This window comes from Lactuca saligna, chromosome 5 (genome assembly GCF_052625555.1).
Source record: "Lactuca saligna cultivar CGN05327 chromosome 5, ASM5262555v1, whole genome shotgun sequence".
In the NCBI taxonomy this organism is placed as follows: domain Eukaryota; kingdom Viridiplantae; phylum Streptophyta; class Magnoliopsida; order Asterales; family Asteraceae; genus Lactuca; species Lactuca saligna.
In genome coordinates, this window is record NC_136421.1 from 78694905 (window position 1) to 78705885 (window position 10981).

Genomic DNA, 10981 nt, shown 5'->3' on the forward strand with positions numbered 1-10981 from the left:
TGTAAAAAACACTGTTTATTACTCATCTAAATATTTTTAGTAATAAGTTAAAAACTAAAATCATTTGGCATTTTTTTTTGCAATATTATATTTAAGTTAGAAACTCTAGAAGAAAATTGCAATACACTTAAAAGTATAATGATATAATAAACAAATCAATGAATGTACATTGCTGGCAGTGCATAGTGTATAAAAAACAACAAATTTATATGAATGATATAACTATAATTGGGTAAATTTGTTATAGTACACTACTATAATGAAAACAAATGAAAGTAGGATGCTTTAAAAAAAAAGTAAAAATCAATACATTTTTTTTCAATCAACCCGTTAAAACACTAGTTAAATGAGACGTTGACGGAAAATATACATCACATAGAAAATACAGGGAAAAATATCTAAGAAAATACATTTTCATTTGGTTATTTTTCCTGATGACCACCGGTCCACCATGGTTGTGGGATTATGTGATGATCACCATCATCACGCAATTGACGTTTTCCATTATCGCTTCAGAGAACCTTTGATAAGACCTTACAGTCGACATATTGATGTCGCATATGTTTTAAACCAATATCATTCACATTGACAGGTGTCGCACATTGCCGGTAACTACTTAGATGTTTTTATTATCTCTACTATAAATGGTGTCCGTCTTTTTCCCTATAACCGTCTCAACAATAAAATGATTTTTTTATAATCTTCTTCAACTTTCATGGTTTTACTCACCCCACCCATCAAGCATAAGGTTGTCATGCATGATTTGTGGTTCGGTTCGTTTACTCGATCATTAGTCAAGATCATCATCATTGATTGGTGTCTTTAAAATTTGCAATTTCTTAATTATCTTGAAGGCTTTCTTTCCAAGCTTGTGTCTAGTCATGAGACCGAAAGAACTACCGACATGATTAGAAATGCTTCATTGATCTTTTCGACTTCTTCCAACCAACCACTTACTTTAGAATGAGAGGACAGTTTCATTTGTTCATATTCATGTGGTCTTCAACACCTAGTTTTGCAACATCCAATTATCTCATTTTGGTCTGCATATCCTCATTTATTATGTCTATGAAATGAGATATCCTAGGTGTTTCTTTACTTTGAACTGTGTCGTTAAAAACCAGGTCAATGATGGGATTAACATCTACCATCGTTAAATGTTCTTACTTGTGGTAGCACCTTCATAGTAGCCAACAAGTTAACAAATGAATTTAATGGATATTTATAATCAAGCAATAACACCAATTACACTAAAGGGTTACAATAATCTATAACAATGCTAACAAAAAGAATTACACGTTCCTGGAGTATCTCTTGTGTAGACCATAATAGGACTTGTGGACATTGACATCATGTTAACTTTGTCATGTCACCATATTAAATTAAGGGCATCCAACTATCAAAGCTCATTTGCAAACATTTTTGATGACACCTAGGCACATATCATCAATCCAATAAGCTTAAGGCAACATTTGGTACAAGAATTTGACTGAACTAGATTAATTATGAAGTAATAATTTAATTTTGCTACGATGGTATAATTATACAACTTGGGTGAAATTATGATCAAAACCTCAGCTGGAATATTTCAGGTGTAAATGTTTACATGTTATAATGAAACATTGTGCTTAATTGATAATATACAAAGAATTTTTCAAATACAAGTAGATTTTAGCATAATAATAATAATAATAATATTAATAGTAATAGTAATAATAATAATAATAATAATAATAATAATAACAAGTTACAAAATAATCTGAAGAAAATAAAATTGAGATTTTACCAGGTAGACTCAGTAAAAAGGCAAAAGTATAATTCCGAGACAACTCATTCCAATAATTGAGACTAAGATAATCTCCATGAGATTGAGATCTCATCTTGTCCTTGTCAAAGTTAATGAAAAGTAAACAAATCTTGAGAGACAGAGGGAGATCTCCTTCATGTTCCATGCCATACACTCAGATCCAAACACTTTAATACAGATCCACCATCACAATCTAAGTTTGCAAGAACAAAAAGAAATCAAATTGGGTAGAAATAGATGCTAAAAGTGGTGAGTTTTGTAAGCAAACTTTGAAATGAAGAGGGGATCCGATTCCACCACAACATAAACAAATATACAAATCACATCAGACTTTTTTTTAGAGGGAATCGCATTCTTCTCAGCTAGAACGATGGATAGAATTAAGAATCTCTCAAATCAAATACATAAATCTAATTACTAGGGTTTAAACTTATTTTTATACAAGAAAGCAAAAATCGCGGATATTATTTCTTTAATCTATGTTCTTTACGTTTTTCCCAAATAAATTACGATCATTTGGAATGGAAGGAATTAACAGAAAAGATTCGAAACACCGAAAGGAATAGAGAAGTCATACCTCAAAGCTCAAACTCTTCGCCTTTACTTCAAATCTTCGTCTTTAACAGATCGATAGAGATGACGACGTTGTTCCTGCAGGAAGCAGATGATTTTATAGGGAAGTCACAAAATAGGAGTTTGTGTAAATTATATGGAAATAACTAAAGACAAAATTACAAAAATGGTCCTTATGGTTTGCCAAAAATAATAAAGTCAGTCCCTGCTAAATTTTTTTTGATGCAAATGGCCCTTGTGATTTGCAAAACTTGCCAATATGTTTTTTATGTTTTTTTAAATACATATAAAAAACCATACGTATCTTAAATAAGATATATACATATTCGGTTATATGTATTTTAACCGATTAAGTTTCTTATGTATCTAAACAATTTATACGGTTTTTTATGTTTTTTAAATGCGATTTAAAACCATATATATTTTAAATAAGATATATATGTATTAGGTTATAAATATCTAAACAATTTATACGATTTTTTATGTTTTTTAAATACGATTTATAAGCATACGTATTTTAAATAAGATATATATGTAGATATATATATATATATATATATATATATATATATATATATATATATATATATATATATATATATATATATATATATATATATATATATATATATATATATATATATATTTGGTTATATGTATCTAAACAATTTATACGGTTTTTTATATTTTTGTAAATACGATTTAGAACAATACATATTTTAGATAAGATATATACATATCCGATTATATGTATCTAAACAATTTATATGGTTTTTTATGTTTTTTTAAATACGTATTTCATCTTAATCACAAGTTCTAAATCGTATGATTAAAATGAAGATGGAAAGACATAATGATATATCTTTTTGAAGTAACAAATATTAACACTACTATTGACATAAAAAAAACCGTATAAATTGTTTAGATACATAACAAAATCGTTATTAATTTGTTTTTAATACATATAACCGAAAAAACGGTTAGAACTAACGACTCAAAAGAATTTATACATTGTTTATTTCATGAGTAGTGTTAATTATTACTATTTCAAAGACGTAAACAACATTTTTTACAAAAACGTATTTTTTATACGAAAGCGTATTTTTTAAAGACAAAATATATATATTTTACGTAAACTAAATACATAAAAATACATACAATTTGTTTGTAAAAAACTATTTTTTTAATAGTACGACTAAAATACATTTTGTTTTATTTAAAAAAAATTATGTAAAAAAATGTTTTTTTTATAATTTATGTATTGTTTTAACGATTTTGTTAATATATAAATTAGTTTTATGAAAAAAATAAACCAAGAGAGCGTTTAGCTCAATTGGTTAAGACTTTAGTAATTTAAGGGGTGAAGGTCATGAGTTTGAGCCCTCCCTCTAGTAATTTAATTGTTTTTTTTTCAAAAAAAATTCAAAAATGATCCCTGTGGTTTAGTAATTTAATTGTTTTTTTTCAAAAAAAAATTGTCCCCGTGATTTAGTAAATATCACGAATTCAGTCCCTTTATAATTAAATAGACGAAAATTCTCTTACAGATTCAGTCCCTAATGGCAGAATAGTAACGACGTTAGTAAAAAGGACCATCTATGCAAGTTTTGCAAACCACATGGGCCATTTGCATCAAAAAAAAAAATTAGTAGGGACTAATTTTTTTACTTTTGTCAAACCACATGAACTATTTTTGTAATTTTTTCTAACTAAAATGAAAGTTTATTTTGGTTGTACTGGTAAATTATAATTACTCTTAAAGTATAACCTAACTTTATTTTCTGTCTATTATGTCTCACTTGAACACTTAACTTTAAAATTAAAAAATGAGAGATAATATCAGATATTGCTCAGCTATAAACTCACTTATTTATTAGGTTGTACGCTAGTATGACAAGTCCACATATTATTACAGTCGATGAACACTACCGTTTTTTTTTTTTTTTTTTTTTTTGCTGGCCACATAAGTCGATGGTGTATTGTTACTGTTTTCTCTCTTAATTGTTGTCGTTCATAATAATAAATAAGGAGAACGAAGCATCCGTTGCAATTGTGCTTTTATTCATTTGAAAAATACATATGAGTGGTAGGCAAGAACATCACCATATCCTATTCATAGGCATATTGTAGCAAAAAGATAAAACCTTATGTGATGTCTATTGGCATATTTTTTTTATAGGTAAAACCATCACCACACCATTTAACCTTAAATGGTTTTAATTGTTTGGAAACCTACAAGAATGTCTCAAGGTTTTGCCTTAGTATATGATTTGTTCTTAAATTAAATTTCATTAAAGATAAAAGATATGAAATTGGCTATTGTACTTAATTTAGTCCTTTCATCCTGTAAACCTTTGACTAACTGGTTTATAGCGTATGATGGATTCCATGTTAATAAATGAAATTAAAGGTCCATGTGGAGTAGATTTGTTATATATAGTAAGAAGTTAGTCTTTTAAAACCCTAGTAGACAAAGAACTCGTGAAGGCCAACAATAGCATCTTGAAGCTCGATAAGAAATAAGAGTGATGTTCGATCAAAAAGCCATGTATTACTGGCAAAATCTTTTTGTGAAGACCCCATTAGTAAGTGGACATCATCGAGGACAACAAACCCTCGATGAAGGTTCATCGATTCCGTTGCCCCAATTTTCGGATAAGGAACCCTTTTTTTTAATTACACCTCAAATCTCCTCAATTAGGTTTCATTTTCAATAATGCATGATAAGGAGAAATATTGCAAGTATTTTTCTTTGGTCAACCCCCTATTACCAAAAAAAACAGTACAAAGAAATGTTGATGGATTTTCACAACAATGTCATTCGAGGCAATAATGATTTTATGGAAGTATATGTGGTGGAAGCAGTTGAAGGTGTTCATGTACAAATGTAGGTGGAAAATGGAAGATTGATTTTTTTGTTTGTTTGTTAGTAATTATCAGGATTATGTCGAAGTAATTTTAGTTTGTTATTTGAAGTAATTTTAGTTTGTTGTTTATCTTTTGGGAATGTATGTCAAGACAACATAATGAGACAAATGGATGTAACTTGTATCTTTTGGGAATGAAAAATATGGTTTTATGTATACATTGTGTTTGAGCAATGTCCAATTAGATGTGTATGATGTGAAATAATGAGCAAATGATTTATATAAGGTGAATAAATGAACATCACCGAAACATGCATAAGTGAATGTATTTTTTACCCTAACATAATGACCAAATTGGATATGAACTAGTAAGATCACTAAAACATGCATCATTTAACAAAAGTGGTCTAACTGCCCAAAATTTACAGAAAATTTTAACTTTTATACTTATCAAAACCAACCACAATTGTTTCCAAAAGAATCCCATTACATAACCATAGTGTTTTAAAAGATCAAAGTCTTAAAAACTAGATGCAGAAATATTGGAGAATGCATGCCACACCATCAAGCTGGGCCCTTACCCTTAGAACCAGAAGTACCTGAAAAGTTCAACAAAATTATAAGCACACGTTTAGTGAGTTTCCTAAAACACGCAAACATAAAATCACATAATAACATGCACACATACATATAAGTTTGCCATGGATTCCCTCCATGGTCTTCATTGGAAAGTCATGGGCTACCCCTATGGTCTTATACATCCGAGCCATGGGCTCCCCCCATGGTCTTGCCAAATGTCATGGACTCCTCCTATGGTTTACACATAAGTCCACATATTGATCAAATAGAAAACAATTACACACTCCAATAGAAATCATCTCATAACCATTAATGGGCCGTCCTTGGTGCCTTCGACCCATGGGTGTAGTGAGAAGATTCACCTTGAATACTAAACGATAGCTGACTAGGTCCCGACTCTGAATATCAAGTCTACTCAATCCCTAAACAGAAACAATTCCTTAAATACAACTCAAAATGCCCCAAAACCCCTTATAAGTCAAACTTGGTCAAAGACTAAAGTCAAGGTCAAAGTCAACGGCCCATGTTGACCCAACATGTCGAGTTGTCCTTCAACTCATCATGTTTCTCCATCAACTGCATAGATCAGGAAAACTCTCATCAACTCTTCGAGTTCACTAATGAAATCGCCGAGTTAGCCATAAATCCAACAACTTAATACATTAAGTTATTCCCCTCAAATCTAGGAACTCCAAATCTCAGATCTCATTCGAAATGATGTCTAGAAGGGTAAATTTTCCAACTTTACACTTGGGAACCATCAAGATGAGTCAAACCTGAACCCCTAGACTCATTAGAGTGAGGCTTGACCCATTAATCCCTTAAACTCTAAAAACATAGTCCCAAAATACAGATCTGGCATCCAAAGCCTGGAAAATCACGTAAAGTTTCCAACTTTACATCCATGCATGCTAAAAAGAAATCCTAGGGCTCAAGATGGGCTAAAAAGGGGCTTATTGCATGTATGGGACCTAGAACTTAGCAAAGGTTGCAACTTTAAGCCAAAAGGGGCCATAAATGGACAAATCTAACATAACAACCCTTGAATTACTCAATTTCTTGGATAATCCACCCAGGAGACCAAAATCAAGATAAAAGATCAAAACAAAGAGATCTAAATGATAACAACACAAGGTATAAACTTGATACCTCCAAGAGACTACAACAAGTGGGGAGATTCTAGATCTAAGTCTTCCCTCCAAGCTTTACACCTCCAACTTCAAAGCTTCTTCAAAAGATCAACACTCAAGACCCTCTACAAGCTCACACACTCACAAAAGAAGATGATGCATGCTATTAGGGTTTCTGGACAAAGAAGGCTGGTAACGAAGCCAACCAAGGGACTTAAGGCCTTTAAATAAGGTGCATCACCCTAAAAATTAGGGTTTTCTTCCCAGCCGCCAATTCGCCGATTTGAAGCACCTCAACTTGCCGAGTTGGTTTATTAAATTCCGCGGCCAAAACCGTCTCGACATGCCGAGTTGAAGCTTCCAACTTGCCGAGTCCTAAAGGAAAATACAAACAACTTGAAGAATAAATTCATACCTAAACCAAGCATTACAAATCTCCCCCACTTGAACTAGACTTCGTCCTTGAAGTCTTCCAATGTGAAAAGATCAGGATAATGATTTCTCATCTTGTCCTCCGGCTCCCAGGTCCATTCAGGGCCTCTCTGGTGCTGCCATTGCACCTTCACCAACTTCACCTCTTTGTTACGAAGGGCCTTAGTCTTTCTATCCAGAACTGCAATGGGCTTCTCAACATAATTCAAGCTCTCATCCACCTGAATGTTATCCAATGAAATAACTGTAGATTCATCCGATACACACTTCCGAAGTTGAGACACATGGAAGGTGTTATGGATTTGATTCTTCTCTTCCAGAAGATCTAATCGATAAGTGAACCTGTCAACTCAGGCAAAAATCTTGAACGGTCCAACAAATCGGGGCCTCAACTTGCCCTTCTTTTGAAACCAAATGACACCCTTCGAAGGTGAAACCTTTAGCAAAACAAAATCTCCCACCTGAAACTCGAGAACTGAATGACGCCAGTTAACACAACTTTTTTGACGACTCTGCGCAACTCGTAGTCTATCACGTACCTATTGAATCAACTCGGTGGTCTTAAGCACTACTTCGGTGCTTCCCATAACTCGATGTCCAACCTCGCCCCAACAAACTGTAGTTCTACACCTCCGACCATACAACATCTCAAACTAGGGTCGGTCAATACTAGCATGATAACTATTGTTATATGAGAACTCTGCTAGTGGAAGGTAAGTATCCCAACTCCCTCCAAAGTCTAATGCACCTGCCCAAAGCATATCCTCGACCTTTGGAATTGTCCGCTCACTTTGACCATTGGTCTAGGGGTGGTAAGCGGTGCTGAAATGAAAATGAGTACCCAAATCCTCACGAAACTTCCTCCATAATCTAGAGGTGAAATGTACATCGCGGTCCGAGACCATAGATACCGGCACCCCGTGCCTAACTAACACCTCCCGCACATAGATATTTGCTAATTTCTCAGCAGAGATACTCTTAGAAATTAGGATAATATGTGCACTCTTGGTCAACTTGTCCACAATAAACCAAATAGAATCCACACCCTGTGTTGTCTTAGGTAACTTCGTTATAAAATCCATGGTGATCTCTTCCCATTTCCACATGGGAATAGGTAGCGGATGCACATTGTTGTGAGGCCTTTGATGTTCAGCTTTGATTTTCCTGCAGGTCAAACACCACTCGACATACCACACAACCTCTATCTTCATGAAGGACCACCAATAACTCAATCTCAGGTCTCGGTACATCTTTGTAGCCCTTGGATGGATGGAAAACTTGGACTTGTATGCCTCCTCCAAGATCTTCAGTCTCACCTCCCCAAATTTCAGAACCCAAACTCTACCGCACCGAGTCAATAACCCCTGACTATCTCGAACAAACAAAGGAATTTGCCCTCGAATCCACTTAATTTTCCAATTCTCATTTTTCAAACCCTCTACTAGTACATCCTTAATCATATCCAATAAAGATGAAATCATTGTCATCTTGAAAGTAAACATCTCTAATTGGAGCACTCGCCGCCTTATGGCTCAACGCATTGGCCACCACATTGGCCTTTCCAGGATGATACAAAATCTCACAGTCATAATCTTTTACCACATCCAGCCATCTCCTATGTTGCATATTCAAATTCTGCTGATCCATTAAGTACTTCAAACTCTTATGATCGGTGAAAATGGTGAATTGGACCCCGTATAAATAATGTCTCCAAATATTGTGGGCAAAAACCACCGCCCCTAATTCTAAATCATGAGTGGGGTAATTTGCCTCATGAGGCTTCAGCTGCCTTGAGACATAAGCAATCACATGCCCACTCTACATCAGAACAACTCCTAGCCCCGTAATAGAAGCATCGCAATACATTACAAAATCATCCAATCACTCGGGTAGAGATAGAATCGGGGCCTCGCATAATTTCTGCCTCAATGTCTCGAAAACCAATTGCTGTTCTGGAACCCACCGAAAAAACACAGTTTTCTTGCTTAAACGGGTCAAGGGTACGACGATCTCGGAGAAATCCTGAATAAATATCCGATGGTACCATGCTAGACTTAAGAAACTCCGGATCTCGAATGCGTTCTTTGGAACTTCCCAATGTATTACCACCTTAATCTTGGTCAGATCTACCAGAATACCCTCTTGTTTGATGATGTGTCCCAGAAACTGCACCTCACGCAACTAAAGACCGAATTTGCAGAATTTGGCATAAAGGGTCTCTCCTCAAGGTCTCCAACACCCCCCTCAAATGTTGGTCGTGCTGCTCCTTATCTTAGAATAGACCAAAATATCATTAATGAAAACAATCACAAACCGATCCAACATTGGTCTACAAACCCGATTCATGAGATCTATAAATATTGTTGGAGCATTGGTGTGCCCAAATGGCATCAGACACTGAATTGATATGGAACTCCACTTACCTCTTCGAAGGCACCCTAGGCAACTCCTTTGGAAATACATCCGGAAAATCTTGCACAATCGACACCCTATTCATGTCTAGCATGACCTCCACTCTTATATCCAAAACATAAGCCAAAAACCCAGAACAACCCTGTTGAAGGAGTCTCCTAGCCCTCGTAGCCAAAAATATAAGGCACTTGGGGTTCGAACTCTCACCAACTAACTCTCGCAATCTATCATGGCCTAATTGGGCCCCAACCAATCTATCACGATAATGATCTTCAAACCACGCAAAGGAATCGGAATCAAATCGATAGGAAACCTCTCCTCGAACATATTTAGAACACTCCTTTAAAATACCCTCACAACACTCACAGTGCAGTCATCCATAATCTCCACCTCGAGTGAGGAATCCAAAGTCCCCGGAGCATCTCGAAACCTCTTGCTAAGCGCAAGAGATACAAATGATCGGGTAGCCCCCGAATCAAAAAGAATCAAAGCTGACAAAGCATTGACCAGAAAGATCCGTATATGAAATCATAACAACATAAGCATAACAATAGGATAAAAAAGACAAAAATATATCACATACCAATCACGACATCAAACGCTGCTCGGGCCTCCTTGGTAGTCAACTGAAATGCATGGCTCTTCACTGCAGGAGCTTCCGCCTTGATCGGGCGGCCATCAGTAATCCTCATTTTGGCGGGCGCATGCACTGTCACCGCTCATCTTCCTTTATCCAACCTCGAACGATCGTCCTTTTTATTACCGGTCTAGTTGCAGTGGAAACAAATCAAGCCATTCTTAGCGAAATCCCGACTCATATGACCTAGCTAACCGCATGTATAACATGTCGATCCTGCAGCTCGAGAAGCTCCACTGTGCGACTTACCAGACTTGGCACATCGGCCACAACCCTACTGGGAGGATTGGAGGTCTTAGGCTTCTAAGAATGTGCCACAACTACCTAAACCTGCTCCAGCTTCCTCTTCGTGCGGAGCTCTAACTCAATTTCCAATTCCTAGGCGTTCTCTGTCACACCCCCGAATCGGACAAACGGTGGAAACGTCCTGGGGTTGGGTGACTTCATTCTTGTAGTATCATCAAATTGTATATAATTGAAACAAAACATCATCATCATCACACATGCAATATTACAACTGTCATTGTTTACATCAAGTATTGTA

At 35.2% G+C, this 10981-nt stretch overlaps 1 long non-coding RNA gene across 4 annotated transcripts; it reads right to left on the reverse strand.

Annotated features, from left to right (window-relative positions):
• Positions 1–284: 284 nt before the first annotated feature.
• On the reverse strand, positions 285–2488 carry LOC144998400 (uncharacterized). Of its 4 annotated transcripts, none has more exons than XR_013660303.1 (3): positions 2385–2488; positions 1787–2000; positions 285–1009 (listed from the first exon to the last, which is right to left on the reverse strand). It is a non-coding gene; the product is annotated as an uncharacterized LOC144998400 (long non-coding RNA). The 4 variants fall into 4 exon arrangements; XR_013660302.1 differs by having other exon boundaries at positions 285–1179; XR_013660301.1 differs by lacking the exon at positions 285–1009 and adding an exon at positions 1199–1432.
• Between the last annotated feature and the right edge of the window lie 8493 nt (positions 2489–10981).